Raw genomic sequence first — 14,287 nt, forward strand, 5'->3', positions numbered from 1 at the left:
TTGCGTTGGCATACCTCATATCTTAGCGGTGTAATTTAAACTGAGAACCTGGTCCAGAAACACCTCATTAAAAACTCACAAGTACCCTCTCAGGTGTGCCTAAATGGATGCCCACTTCATGACGCTCAAAAAAAAGTTACTCACCGAGCTATGCACATCACTGGGGAACCTCAGAGTTGACCCAGAGAATCAGCTCCCCTGCTATTTATAGGTATACATTACACTCCAAGTGAAAATTAGGTTACCCAGTAGTGTACACAGAGCAGTGGCCCACGGGTCCTAGCCGACCCTATGAAGCATGTTTAACAAAACAGTCACTGAGCTTAATATACTCCGCTTATTATCAAGGGTAGGATTAGGGTAGGATTTGGCAAGCCATAAATATATCATAGCTTCATTAAATCTGGACACTGCGGTAACATACACCAGAAAATAGATGATTCAACCTCACAACACTCAGCAAACCTTAAATGCTCTTGTGCAGCGCAATGGGAAAAAGAGGCCTAGTCTGAAAGGGCCTTACATATGAAACCACTTAATTAGGGCTCCCAAAACTATGCCCCACTGTTCCAACAGGCATTAAGCAGTTGACATGGTGAGTTTGTTGTGGTGGGGCCTAACAGGGTTGTTTGTGTATCATCATCAGCTGTTGCGGTCTTAACTCAAATGTTATCTGAGAGGCAAGAGCCGTTTAAATCAGCTTTGATGGCTTTTAGGATAATTGTATAAACAACCAATTGCTAGTTTAGAGGGATTACTTTGTCTAAATCAGCCCTCCGGTTTATTCTGAAAAGCGCCAGTTAGTAAATTACTCCTGATGGCCAAGTAGATCTTAAGAAATATTCCAGGTTCAGTACAAGTTAAGTTCAATTTCAGCATTTATGACATTATGTTGATTAACACAAAAATAATTGTGACTTTTTTTTAAAGCAAAAAGGGAGGTTACAGTTGGGCACTTACAAAAGTGAATGGTGACCATTTTTGGACGATTACAAGCAGAAAAGTTAAGCTTAAAATTTATAAAAGCATTTATTTGAATTGCTCTGTTAAAACATTTTATTTGAGCTGTAAAGTTGTTTGTGTGGTCATTTCAGTTTTTAAATCTTATGGCTTTACTATTGAAACAGTGAGTATTTTTAACATTAACGGATTGGCACTTCCAATGTAAGTGACTCAGTAACAGTTTTTTTTTTAAAAACCGAAGGACAAGTGGTCCTTCATTTTTGCTGTAATCAACATTATGCCAAAAGTGGTGTTCACTGAGCTTAAATGCCCACTGAAGTGCCTTGGAACACGCAGCTTTGTATGATGTGTTGACGTCATTTCCACTTAAACAGGAAGCTAAGGCGGGACATATTGAATGGCTCCTCCTTTTCAGATAGCCAATAGTGTTTAGTTTACCTCACAGACTGCAAGTCATACTTGACAGCACCAGGGAAGTGAATCCAGGCGCTGATGATACTTTGGATTCAATAGAGGTATGAATAATTTCTAGCCATTTCATTCTTAACCAACGTAAAGTTGGAAAACGGAATAAAACTCGAGCATTTGAGCAACGAACACTCAGTCACCACCAACCCATTTTGCTCCGTGTCGTGTCAACAGTCGCTTTGGACAGGTGTTATTTATAGACCAAATATATAATATAAATGGGTCTATAGCATAGGGAGCGGGACACTTGGTTGGACAGAAGATGTGATGAGAAGCTGAAGTCCATGGTGATGTCATAAAAAGCCGTGATTCATTTTAGCGGAAGTGAGAGACTGTAAGTTTTGATTATTTATATCTCCTAAATGTGAATTTTGTCATTGTTTTGGAACACACTAGCTTATTCATAACCTAAGTCTAACATATTCATACTAAAAGCTAAAAAAAAAAAAAAATTCAGGGGGCCTTTACCTTGTACTGAAACCAGAATATTGCTTTAAAACCATTTTGACGTTTATGCACAGTGACAGACGTTACATTTAGCAAAACACATTTAAGCATAAAAATCGGTTTTAACTGCAGCATGGACAAGCCAAAATGTTTTTTTTTTTGTCTAGTCTATATTTCTGACATACATGTCACGGTTCTTCTGATTCCATCATATCGCAAAACACATCGATTATATTCGCCCCATGACAGATTTGGCTAATTGTCGGCCTGTTGGTTTATTTAAGCTACATACCAGCCTAACATTCTCATGCGTTGCGAGCATATAAAATCAATTCAAGCCCTGTCCTCAGACATGCCTGCATGGAGCACTTTACATACAGTAAGAGAATATGTGCTCTAATAATACTGTAATTTTATATATTGGCTTATTTTTCTTTTCCTAAATAATACATGTGTTGTGTTAACTTCACCCGGCAGGAATTTCACTGCGTATGTGTGCCTAGACAGAAAATAGACAGTCCAAATCTATCCCAGGTTGCCTCTTGGTGAAAATCTGGCCTTCTTAAAAGGAAAAATATATAGATGAAGGGCTTGGATATCAGATTATCATCAAGTAGCACAAGTTCCCCCTTATTTTGTAGCAGATTTTAGTATCAAGTCTCTACTTCAAAGTAGCTCATTACACTAAGTCCTGATTTCATGGTCACAGCTGCATTGTATTAGCAATCACAGCATCTATACATTCTGAGCTGTGGTTTCTTTTTAGGGAATGGGCGGAATATTGCGGCTTATCTTACAGATATCGATGTCACTTCAGGCGTGCATGATTGAGACACTCCTTTATCCATCAATGATGAATTGGCATGTGCAAAATCATGTTCGGCAATGAAAACAAGCCTAAATGGGTTTGTGTCCATTAATAATTTGATTGCCACAAAAAAAAAGTCCACCAGGCTGATGGTATTAGAAAAAGAGAGGAGTTTTTACCTTCTCTGTTGCAGTGCAGATAATATGGCCACTCATGAGTTTCCAATGGAAGTAATTTTCCCAGTATTTCCCGCCTGGCACGGCAGTCATCAGCCTCCTCACGCTCTTGTCAGTCTTGCGGCGAGTCACAATTTGTGGCGTAAACATGATACGCCAAACAAAATATGTGACGTTATCAATTCCTAATTCAAATGGACACATAAATTGCAGTGGTTTAATTCTTGAAGCATACAACAATTACTTGAATTCATCCCATTTAATAATACATGCCTGATGCCTGTGTGTTCACAGGGCTCTCGGCACAATCAAGATCCCGGATTTGTATCGAGTTACTCATGGCTAAGAGAAAAAAAGAGAACTGAATAACCAGTGTTTGAAGACTAGACTGTCTAATCACACTATGTGGGCTCACATGAAATCCTGGGCAGGATTGAGATTTGTACATCAGTTCTTAACATATTTCTAACACATTTTTTTCTATATATATATATATATATATTTTTTTAAAGCCAGTTCACTTAACGGAAATCTTGAAATCTCAAAAACTGCTTGACAAACTCAAAATGAAATAACCAATTTCAAATCAGCAACGAAATAGGGGAGCGCGGGGCACAACCTAACGCGGGGCTAAATGTAACACGGACCTTTTACGTAGTTACTCAGGGTCACGCGGGTTGTGTTTACACTCTTTTTCTCTCGCTACCAGAAGACGGTCTCCCGTGGATTTGTGAAAAGTTTTGGTAATATTTTGTGAAGATACGGGACAAAGAGTGTTTTGACACCATCTAAGTATTTTTTTTCATCATATGTATTTTTCTGTTTCTGAGTTGTGTGTGTACGTCACCAAATCTAACTTTATATTGCCTTAATCACTGTCTTGTTGGCTAAAACATGACACCATTTTGAAACATGTCAGCAACTCCTAGCAACGGTTAGCTAGGTTTAAAATATTTTTTACACAGCGGGGTTAGTTGTAGCACAGTGTTACAACTAAGCCGCCAAGTGTTCACAATATTGTAGGCTATGGGATTTGTATACTATTGATCACTTGTTTATTTATTAAAAATATTGCCTGTTTTCATGTAATAAACACTTTCAAATGTGATTTTAAACTTGTTTTTATTATTATTACTGTTACTATTAACAATAATAATAATTTTGCATGCAAAACTGTTCAGCCCTTTCCTATATCTCTATCCATGATATTGATCCATAATAGAAGGATGATTGGATGAGGGATGGGTGTATGGATATCTATCTATACAGATGTACAAACAATATCAAACTATACAGATAAAATAGTACTGAATTATGTGTGTTACACACAAGTGTTACAACTAACCCCTCTGTCTGTTACAACTAACCCCGCATATGGGGTAAGTTGTAACATTTGCACTTCTGTCACTTTCAGTGCAACTGTACGAAAATGGAAGGTCCTAGAAAAAAACTTTAAGTGTTCATTTGTAGCAGAGATGTGTATGTTTCTTGTGTAAAAAAAAAAGATTAATCTAACCTAATTATTTTTTAAATAATTGAGCCAAAACCAAAATGCGTTAGGTTGTGCCCCGCTCTCCCCTATGACATGTTACTGTCCCGTAAATATTGTTTCTTGTGCTCAAATATGTTGTGCCGTAATGCACTTGCAGAACGCAAGGTTCTAGGTCTGAAGTAATGAGTTAAGATATAGGGGTGCAGAGCCAGTGGTTGTTCTGTAGGCATAGTGGCATACATCAGTGCCTTGAATTTGATGCGGGGGGCAATTGGCAACCAGTGCAATTTTATGAAGAGAGGTGTGATGTTTGCTCTTTTCGGCTTGTTAAAGACCACACTTGCAGCAGCATTTTGGATCAGTTGCAGTGGTTTGACAGTTAGGGTTAGGGTTGACAGTTGATGCTGGAAGGTCTGCCAAGAGAGCATTACAATAGTCTAGTTTGGATAGAACAAGAGCTTGGACAAGGAGTTGTGTAGCATACTCCGATAGGAATGGCCTGATCCTCCTAATGTTGTAAGGCAAAACTGCAGGACCAGGCAGTTCTAGCAATGTGGTCTGTGAAGTTTAACTAATCATCAATCACAACTCCAAGGCTCCTGGCTGTCCTGAGTTATGGTTGACGAAACCAGCTGAATGGAGAAGTTATGATGAAGTGCTGGGTTGGTCGAGACCCCAAGCAGCTCTGTCTCTGAATGTGATGGTTCTTCATCCAGCAAGAAATGTCTCTCAGGCAAGTCGAGATGCGAGCATCTACGGTCAGATCGTCTGGTTGGAATGAGAGGTAGAAATGGGTGTCATAAGAATAGCAGTGATAGGAAAAACAATGTTTCTGAATGTAAGATCCTAGTGATGACAAGTAGATGGAGAAGAGAAGTGGACCAAGCACCGAGCCTTGAGGCACCCCAGTAGCTAGACATAGGGAAGTAGACACCTCACCCCTCTGTGGATTCGATCTGCGCCACTTCCTCTCTGAAGCCCTGAGTTTAGACCGGTGCTCGCGGAGAACATCAGAGAACCAGGGGGCAGAGGGGGTTGGCGCAGGCTGGCCTGGATGCAAGGGGGCAGAAGTTGTCTAAACAACGATGTTAGAGTGGAGAAAAAAAGTGTCAGTTGCACTGTTAGTATCTAGTGATGAGAGCTGATTAGGGGGAGGAAGTGTGGATGGGACCAAAGAGGATAGGAGGGAGGGTGAGAGTGAGCATTGGTTACGCCCGAAAGGTGACTTGTGGAGGAGTGTGTATTGCGTCCTGAGCCATGTTAAGGGTTAAGAGTGAGGAGTAAGTGATCCGAGGTGTGCAGTGGAGTGACCAGCGTATGGTCAGTGGAGCAGTTATCACTGCAGTTTAAATTAGAAAATACTCAGCAATGGTGTTGACATGAATTTGTACATGGTTTGTCTTAAAGCATGTTAAAAACGCCACATAGATATATAAACAACATTAAATACTTGATTTTCACCACAGGGGGTCTTTAAATGTGGTTGTCACTCCTGTGCAAATGTGGCCTGGGTCATTCCTGGCATTCGATAATATTTAAGTCCCCCAGTCCTCCCTTTTAAAGTGGTGGTTCACCAAAATGAAATGTTAAACGCTTTTCACAATATTTTGGTATGTCCATTATAATATATATATTGTCTTTTGTCATGTCCCTGAGGCACTTCGCTGAATTTGTACTTAGAAAATATTTAACAAAATGTACCAAAAATTACATAATTTTTACAGTGGTGCAGAAGATGGGAAGTAGTATCCTACTTTTTATGCATATTTTTGAGGCAACAACTCCCCATCACATAAAATTAAGATGGAAAATTATTATTTTTCAAAATTTTATTTTATTCTGTAAGTATATATATAAAGTACTCATTTCACTGCTGCCATATATGTTTTACTTTCCTACACCACATGAGGATCAGTGGCCATTTTGAGCAACAACAACAAAAACTCAACCCCATCATACAGTATATATGTATTTCTCGTTGTTTCAGGGTTGTAATTTTTCGTGACAGGGTTAGTTTTTTTTTTTTACTTCATTTATGAATAATTGTAATAATAATAAAGAAAAAATAGTCATAGTTTCAGTAAAGCTATTCTTTCCAAAATCATGACAACTCATAATTTAGTTATAAATAGAATATTTGTAATGTGTCCACTTAAACACTGACATGCATCCTATGTCAGAAATGGACAAATGACAAATGCAAATGGCAAATGACAATTGGCAATTTTTTTATTTTTGGGTGAAATGTTCCTATAATATCTAATAGTCTAATGGTAATACATCAAGAGTGAAAAACAAGGCACATGATGTATATTTTTGTACAGAAAAACCTAATTTTTAATACCCAGCCTATCCGTGACATCAGTTGCTCTCTCGGACAGGAAGGATCAAACAGTCTTATGTTCAACGAAAACAAATCTTCCACTCTGGTCTTCTCACCTCTCACCATCTGGAATAAATAACCAGCTCTCCCTAGAACAATAACTGAGCATATAGTAGTTTCTTGTTATTGCTGATTTTTACAGCAATCTTAAATGTGTCAGGACCACTACTCTCCGTTATCTTATCCACGAATATTAAAAAGGGGCTATATTATTTAATTAGAACCCTCCACTTTGTAGTGAAACAATCTGCAAGCATTTACCCAGAAATAATGTGGGTGGGAGAAACTCCGAAAAGGGCGAGTAAAGCACTCCTGGGAGAAAAGCGAAAGGTCTCGTTCGACTGGGTGGACTTGTCCATCTATTCAGGGCCTCGTGTGAAGACAAGGCTGGAACACACGACTGCTTAGTATCACATCTCGACAAACACTGCGTTTGTGGAGGTTCAGCTTATAAGGGTAATTACCTTCAGATGAAAGGGAACACGGCTGACCACAAACCCACGGAAAAGTTAGGCATTAGAGGCTGAACCACTTTACTGAACACAACCGCGTGTGCCGTGAAAAAAAATACTATAATCTATGTCCATAACAACAGATATGAAGCGGGTAAAAACGCAGATGGTTCGAGTCGAGAATAACAGGTGTTGATCACAGACACCAGGCCAAGATTTGTGTTTATTTAGAAAAATATTTTTTTAACTTTTAATTTTTTCACAATAACCACATAGCTTAAGGTGCTCTTCATTTATTATGTTTTTATTTAATATTTTAAGGAATTTTTATGGTATGATGTAATATCCATGCATTATAAGCATATATATATATATATATATATATATATATATATATATATATATATATATATAATATAATTTTTATTCATTTCTTTTTCATACATTTTTGTGTGTGTGTGTGTGTGTTTCCATATAAGTGCCACAAAAGTAACTAAGTGTCATACCAGTTCTGAAGTAAAATACAAATCAAAACATAAAATGATGACCGAAGTGACACCAGAGGGATAAAACGCTGACGCTTATTATCACGCAAATGAATGGCTAATAATTTGTGTTGTTTTCTTACGATAATACAATTTAACCAGGCTAAAATGTGTCAGGAAAGTCAACGCCACACTTTCCCGTATTCCTTCAATCATTGCTTTTTGGACTGGCACATGCCATTCTGACGGACCCCTTATTGCTTTTCAGACGGATGACATTTCTCATTCGAGCTAAACGAGGGGAACATGACCGTTAGACTAAACTCTCATTACTCTCCTCTGCAAACAGTGGGGGCAATTTACAGACACCACTCAAGACTAAAACACTGTTATTGCAAATGGAAATAGGCCCTGGGACCCAAATGATTCGGTTAATTATTTCTGCATCTCGCCAGCCCGAGATGTCATGCTGTTTCCAAAGCCCCCTGCTCAGACTTCATTTCAATATTCCCCAGATTGCTTTTGTGGTTCATGAGAGGAGAAAATGGGTGCGTGGCCAGGAGTGAGAAGAGAAGGGAGGCAGGCTTGTCTGAGCTGACGACAGGTGATGATGACAAATCAAACATACCCAGTGGCTCATCAGAGGAGCTGTGTCAAGTAATTACCATCTGATCATGGCTTTCATCCTGCTCTCATTACGGCTAACTGTGGACATTATAACCTGGGCTCTTTGGGGATTTGCTTTCAGAAATATTCATATTCCATTTCTGTTCAGCATTTAAGAATCGTAAAATGAGAGATTACATGTATGCCTGCCTGCATTGTTGTTCTAATGTGTTTGCAAAATACGTCCTTGGTGCAGATTAATGGGGAATTCTATGATGGCTAAATTATGTTCAAGCTGATGAAGAAATATAGCTGTATCAAAGCAACCCCCCCCCCCCCCCCCCCCTCTTTCCTCATTTTGGCTGTATGCACACGTACACTGCGGGGTCCAATAAGTCTGAGACCATATTGAAAATCTGGAATTTAAAATGGAATTTTCACCTGGAAATAAAGAGAAAATTTTAGAAAAAAGAAACATTACTTTTATGATTATTGAACTATTTCCAATATTTACTTGTATAAGCAAATTGATCATGTAACTCTTAGCATCCACCTTATATTTTTAACATAAGCATTATCGCAATTTGTCATTCGAATGTGGTTGACTTCCGGATTCATCCACTTCTGGTTATTATAGAAGTACAAAGTCATTTATGCTACTTGATATTGCAAACTGGTATTTGTCATCATATTATTTTTATCAACTTATTTTTTTAGGTGATGTAGTTACACGTTACTACATAGACTTACTATAGTAATAACAGTTAAATATGCATAATTACAAGTAACTAACCTTAAACCAAACCCTAAGTTAATTAATATTACTCAGTGTGTAAGTACAATGTAACTACATCATCCTTCAAATAAAGAGTAACCTTTTAATTTATTATAGTAATCAAACACACTGGTTTGTAGCACAAATAGTTTTACAGTTTACTGCACTTTGTAATTCTTCTTGTTTAATAGCTAATAAATCGGAAGTCTCACACATTCACAGAAAACAACTTAATTTTTTGTTGCAAAATAAGGATAGATGGCCAGATGTTTTGCTTCCATCTTAAATCATGGTGGAGAGCATGATCATCAGGTTTTATAAAATCTTGTAGTTGATCCAGCTGTTAATAAAGCTAAAGAGGGGAAAACTAAACAAGCAATTAATAGCCGTGTAAAAGCATTTCTTCTCGTTTTACATCCATGATGTTCCCAAACAAAATACACAGTGCTCAGAGTGCTGGGGACGCTCCCATTCTGAACCGCAGTTACAAAGCTCTTCATGCATAATGAGATGAAGCAATTAGCATGAGCCAATTCATCCTAAATAGTGAGACAATGGTACTGGCGTATTAGCCAGCTAACAACTGACTTCCTAATTGTAATTGTTCCTAAGTGAAAAGATAGTGGGGATTAAGAGCGTGTTTATTCTGACACTCCATTAACACCTGAGACCCGGAGAGTAAATCCCCCCATGAGACAGACCTTTCAGATGCGCGCACACACACACACACACACACACTGGTAAAGGGGCCCCGGACCCTCGCTGTTTACTCCGCTAATGAGCTACATTAAGAGGGAGGAGACTGCATTAGAGCAATGATTTTGTATGCATCAAAACAATTTGCATTACCAGTCAAAATATTGGAGAAAGTGAATTTGTTTTTTATGATCTCAACAAAGAAAGAAATGTATAATAATAATATTAAGGCATATGCTTTAATGCCTTGTATTAGTATTGTTGTAAAAAAAAGGTGTGACTTTTTTTTTTTTTTTTGACAAATTTATAATAAAATATTTGATATTTTCAGTTTGACTATAAAGAAGAGTTGAGGATCTATGTGCAGGCGGTATATTGTTTTATTCAGTTTTCAACTGAAAACCTGAAAACTTCTAATGCATTTTGGACGTTCATTTACATGACTACGGCATTTTAGGGACAAACTTTGAAAACGGATTTTAAAGTGCAAGTTTCTGAATACGATACCAATATCGTCTCTGTGTAAAGTACAAAAACGCGATTGAACGTGACATCATGCACATGTCGACTGCATGCATAATGCAGCATTTTTGTCGTTTTCGTGCATCGTTTTGACAACTTTGTCGCCTGTATGTAAAAAACACAAAGGAAAAGCTTTTCTGTGTTTACATCAATGTGTAGTAAATTTACTCTAAGTGAAAATAAAAAACACTCTGGAACAAAGGAGCACGAGGAAAAACAACAAAACCAAACTATGCATGACGAGAACATGCAAAGAACTGAAACAAACTAGCGGTATAAAATACACAGGGCAAGTGAGAGAGAAAACATGGAACAGGTGGGACTAATCAATGAACAAATAAGTAATGGCAACTAAACGGGTAAGGAAACTAAACTCAAGGAACCAAAACAGTATATGTCAAATAGATGATATGTAAAATATATGCAGACAACAAGTTTCCAGCACCAAAATCAGCATACATAATATAAGTTAATATAATATCAGTAGACATTTTATATATTTATTTACACACATACAACACTTTTGAAAGTCTCTTATGCTCACCAATGCTGCATTTAATTCATTAAAACACATTCAAAACTGAAAAACTGACTTTAAAATAACTGTTTTCTATTTAAATAAGTCTCAAAGTATAATTTAGTGCAGAATAAAGTATAATTTCTTTAGAAAAAAAGGCCTCAAACTTTTGACCGGCAGTGAATATAGAATCCTATATCCAGAGTTCACTTACATCTCATTCTTTGTAATTTTCTCACTTCTCACATCAGTTTCCTTGTGATAAATCACTTTTTTTGTAGTATACTCCTTATTTACAAGTCCCTTCGGACAAAAGCATCTGCTAAACGAATAAATGTAGACTCCAAACTGATGATGCAAAGCAACTCTATTGACCACAGCGCCCACCTAGCAATTCTTAGAAAGACTACTCTGTCACCAAAGGAGACAGAAAGAACCGCAAACCGATGGAGAAAAGTAGATTTGACTGATGGAGTGACGCTAAATGTGATTGCTGATTTGGGGCCGTATATGTGGAAGCGCGTGCGATCCTTATCTCTCCTGATGCCGGGGTTATTCCTCGGCCTGCCCTTAAGACAGGGTGCAGGGAGCTGGATCCAATTACACGTGAGGAAGCGCAGGCCCGTTCCTGAAGCTGAAGGGCCATCAGTAAACCGCCGTATTAATAACCCGTTGGAGTCCTGCGCATTGTAAGGGCCTGACTGCAACACACTGTAATCCTCAAGTGAAGGGGAATCGAAAGAGACTGTACAAAAGAGGGAAACAAATTACCGTACGAGGATGAAGAGGCGCACTGCACGGAATGCCCGCTATGCTCGATTACGATTGTCGCCTGCTCCCGGAGCTTGAAAGAGAGAAAAACAAGATGCTGAGGTCGAAAGGGCGACTTGTGTAAGCGCGCGTGCGCTGAGTGACAGACGGTTTAGCGCTGGTTTGGGACCTGTGCTCGAAAGGTCAGTCAAAAGTTTTGGCAACCGAGCAAGCGGAAAACAATGAGCCCCCTCTGCATATTTATTCGTCATCTCTTTGTTTTTATAGCGCGGAGAATAAATGGCTCAAATGACACGGCACAAGCCTGCACATTGTCAACACAGGTAATAAGTCACCATTAGCCTCTCATTCCCACACTCAGCATATCAGCCCCGCCTGATCCCAGCCCAGAACACTGGCCGTCATTTGCATTCCACCTACATATAACCCATAGAAGCATATGTACGTCTTTTCAACAGCTAGAGATATTTATTTTCCTCCTTTATCTACATTTTTTGATGAACAAAGCCATGTTCAACTTCTCCCTCCTAGATCATCTCAGCGGACATGCTCCAGGTGATCTGCTATGAGTAGCTACTTCATCAAGAGTGCTGTACTTTGGTCAAATCTGGTTTAGACCATTATTTTTTTGTATTTTAAAATGACGCAAAGCAGTTTAATCAACCCTGCTTGTCAGAGTTGGAGTAAAGAACAAAGCCTTAGGCTAAATCAAGAACCTGGACGTTCATTTTAAAAGTGAAGCATGTAATCAGTGCCACCAAACTAAATGGGAAAATAATGAATTAAATAATAATAATGCCATCTACCATTGTTTGGATAAAGGGGTCAAGGTTTGGCTGGTTAGCATGACCTTGTTAGCCCCTGTTGGTAGATGTTGTAACTACACCACTGGGCTGCAATAAATATATTTCTTTATTAGGGATGAAAATTAATGTAATGAATGTAATGATTTCAGTACTTTAGTTGCCAGCAGGGATAATTTCGATAACAAATGTAAAACAACAAAGAACAAAAAACAATTCTAGGACTTTTCAAACACGCACTATGAGATTTAGGAATAATTTCTACCCCAAGACTGTTCAGTACACATTCATATTCAATAAATAATACTGGATACTTGATAATGCCAACGATAATGTCACTTTTGTCTTATTGTCTAGCAATTTATTGTAGTTTCTGTATTGTGTGTGTGTGCATAACAGTGAGGTCTGTTGCATTCTGTCTTGTCTATAGTCTGTGAAGGAGTATTCAATAAAGTTTTTTATTGTGCATTGTATTGTAGGCTACTTGTACACATAAATGACTGAGGTTAAGATGACACTATCATATGAAAAACGAGTCATTATCTACACTTGAAAAATCATTGAAATCATTCAGTTCTGATATTATAATTTTTTCCAAATGAAACCATCTGAACACAAACCCTATCTAACAGACAATTTCTTTGCAAAAAAAAAAAAAAAATCTACTGTCACATTTTAGTTTAGGGTCCAATTATCACTATTAACTAAATATAAACAATGACTTTTGCCACAATAAACTCATAATAACTGCTTATTAATAGTTAGTAAGGTAGTTGTTAAGTTTAGGTATTGGATATCATTAAGGGATGTAGAATATGTTCATGCAGAATAAGGAATTCTGAATGATTTATAAGTACTAATAAACAGCTAATAAATAGTAATATACATGCTAATAATAATGAGAACAGGACTAAAGTGTTACCATATATATATATATATATATATATATATATATAGGTATAAAAAATATATATATATTATATTTACTTTTTTCTGGAATGGAAATAAACTTTTACTCCGTTTCTTTCACATCTATCGCAGATAGAAATATAGAATATTTAATATATTATTTGATGTCATTATATACAGTATTGTGTCTTTAACTATGCACTGACATTTAAATTAATCAATTGATAGAAAAAAACACTTGTGTACATGCATGTTTTTACATTGTACTAATACTTAAAAACTACCTGAATGTAATTACAGTTGTAATTAATTTCTGTAATACATTTATAATTACAAGGTAGACCCTTCCCTTATCACTCCCCATACCAATATGTATGCATGCATGTATAATGTAAGTACATAGAAGTTAAAGACACCAAATATAAAGTGTGACCTAATATTTCTTATTTAAATGTATAGTGTGTCTTTGTTTCAGTTTGAAATGTTCAACGTGATCTCAAACGTCTGGACCCCACTGTAGGTACACTCAGAGGATCATACTGGGATTACTGGTCTCAAACAGTCCCTCCAAATCAGCAAACATCAGACTAAGAATCATAATTCATGCTGAACTTGTGTCTTTTTGAATCCAAGATTTAATTAGAATGTGTAATAGTGTGGCAAAACTCTCCTATCAGAATATATGCTCCAATGCTTGCACAGCTGATGTGAGGTCATCTCTCACCTACCAAGAGTGAGCGCTCCAGCTCTATTTTTTACTTCTTGGCAAACATCGATGCAGCCATACAAAATGTGCAAGTGGCGAAATGAATACACAAGGCCATAAAAAGGCCCGCCGAGAGTGAAAAAGTATACTCGCAAACACAGTTCATACCTACTTCATCTATTACATAAGGCTCCTTGCAAATGTGATTAAAACATCGGTCACGGTTGCCGAGTCCATCTAAACGCGAACGGCCTCCTAGCACTCGTAAACGGGAGGCAAGAGCACTCCTTGGGTTAGGAAAATACTGA

This window comes from Phoxinus phoxinus, assembly GCF_949152265.1.
Source record: "Phoxinus phoxinus genome assembly, chromosome: 13".
NCBI classification, from domain to species: Eukaryota; Metazoa; Chordata; class Actinopteri; order Cypriniformes; family Leuciscidae; genus Phoxinus; species Phoxinus phoxinus.